This window comes from Orycteropus afer, unplaced genomic scaffold (assembly GCF_000298275.1).
Source record: "Orycteropus afer afer isolate SDZICR_OR568_19922 unplaced genomic scaffold, OryAfe1.0 scaffold00104, whole genome shotgun sequence".
Taxonomy (NCBI): Eukaryota; Metazoa; Chordata; class Mammalia; order Tubulidentata; family Orycteropodidae; genus Orycteropus; species Orycteropus afer.
In genome coordinates, this window is record NW_006921691.1 from 606,577 (window position 1) to 608,889 (window position 2,313).

Genomic DNA, 2,313 nt, shown 5'->3' on the forward strand with positions numbered 1-2,313 from the left:
CAGCCGCCCGGCCTTTCCGGCCGGACCCAACAACCGGAGAGGGCAGGCGGTGAAACCTCGGAAAAGCGTCCGTTCTCAACTGACTGAAGATAGGATCTGTATTCTGTCCGACAGAAGAGGATTACCAGCTGTCCCCCTTCCCGCCAGCCAGCCGCGCGCCCAGGCGGCCTCAAGGCACTGCTAGATTCTGAGCACGACGGTGCTGGAGGATTCCCTGCCGCTTCCCTCACCCCTGCAGATACTCACGGGCCATGCCGACCACCGGACAGAGCCTGGAAGAGAACGACTTGAAAAAGCAACGGTTCGGTCGCACGCACAGCCGCTGTCAGCACCCGTCGATGTGGCGGCTGAACGCGTCGGCCCTTTGCGGGGCGCCGCCTCTGCGCCGTCAGCGGCCCCGCCCACGGAGACCCGACAACAGCCACCAGCGTGGCTGGCGGATGATTGCGCGTGCGCGGGCAGTCCCGCGCTGGAGCGTGAAAGCCGCAGCGCGTGGAGAACTGGTCACGCCCCTAATCCAGCTGCCGTGCACTTTTGGCAGTGTGCAGAAATCGGTTCTCCTGTCTGAGAGAGCGTGTGCGGACTTTCTCCATTGTGTACCAGGCACTGGGGTTTGACCAGCTCCATTTTCTTTTAAACAAAAGACAATAAACAGTACAATATCTCAAATTTCGACAAAGAGGTTTCATTCATTAACGTCCAGAGGCAGGAATGAGGGAAAGGGAATTGAGCAGATTAACTCTGCGAAATGCAGTGTTAACACTTCACATTTCCCTTCCTTATTCTCATTTTACAGAAGAGACTGAGCCTCGGTACCTAATATCGACAATACCTATTGTTGTTATGTGCCGTGGAGTCGGGCTGACTCATAGCGACCCCTCCTTGGGTTTCCGAGGTAGTATCACTATGGAAGTAGATTGCCCAACCTTTCTTCCGAGGAGTGGCTGGTTGGTTAGAACGGCCAGCCTTCTGGTTAGGAGTCAAGTGCCTTAGTCACTATACTACCAGAGGAATTGGTGGAAGTGAGTGTAAACAACAACAATAACAAATATTTAAATCAGATTATTTATTTCCTCCACCCAAGTTAATATATGTCTGCCCTCTAGTTAGTGGTTTACCCTTCCTTCCCCACTCACCCCTGCTAACCACCAAAGAATATTTTTTTTGTGAAACCCTTTCTTGACTTTTTACATTGTAAAGTGATCTCATATATTTGTCCTTTTGTGGTTGACTAACTTCACTCAGCAATAATGGCCTTCAAGCTCATCCGTGTTATGAGATGTTTTGCAAATTCATATTGTTCTTTAATGTTGGGTAGTATTCCACTGTATGTATGTACCATAGTTTGTTGATCCATTCCTCCATTGATGGACATTGTGGTGCAGTGAATTATTTAATATGGCTCTTCTAGTCGTGGTCTTTATGACTCCCACCAGATGACTGGGTGGAACTGTGTAAAGGTGCTTGTGGCTCACCAAGGGAATTGGATAACTTGTTAATAAAGTAAATAAGGTACATGGCACCCTTGTGTGGGTGGAACTGTGCAAATAAGATATTTGAAACCTTACTAGGGGATTGGTCAGTTTTGCCATCTCGCTAGGCTTAAAATGAGCTATCCCAGAGGTGGAAAGGGAGATCCCACTACCATGTAGACAGAAGAAGTAGCCACAGATGGAGCACATCCTTGGCCCCGAGATCCCTGCACTGAGTTGACTGAGAGTCAGCAGCAGAGGCAGCAGAACCAACAGACCAGAGACAGAGAGGCTGGCTTACTGGCCCACGGAGCAGGAAAGCTGAGTGCCTTTGAGCAAGAAAGCTGAGTGCCTTTGGGCCAGAGGCTGGCTGGTGCAGTGGGGTACACCTATAAACCAAAATCAAACCAAACTCACTGCCATTAAGTCAGGTCCGACTCATAGCTTCCTTGGGTTTCCGAGGCAGTATCAGTACAAAAGTAGATTGCCCAATCTTCCCTCCAAGGAAGGTTACCACCAGCCTTCCAGTTAGCAGTCAAATACCTTAGGTCCTACGCCAGGCTGAGAGACTGGAGGCCAAACAGAGGCATTCCTGAAGGCATGACCAGCGGTTGGGGAGACAGTGCTGTCCTCATTGAAGAATTGTATCCTGAGCATTCCTGAACCTGAGTTGTAACCTGTTGCTTCCCTAATAAAACCCATAATCAATACAATAATGAGTATTTCTGTGAGTTCTGTGTCCCAACGCAACAAATTATTGAAACTGTGGGAGGGACTGTTGGTATCAGAATCAGTAGAAAGGTTGGAGGGTGGTGGCATGACCTCTGCCTCATAGGAACCA

The 2,313-nt window shown here is 49.6% G+C and overlaps 1 pseudogene; it reads left to right on the forward strand.

The window, feature by feature from the left end:
• The first annotated feature begins 251 nt into the window (after window positions 1-251).
• LOC103199131 overlaps window positions 252-2,313 on the forward strand; it is an 11,407-nt pseudogene continuing 9,345 nt past the window's right edge.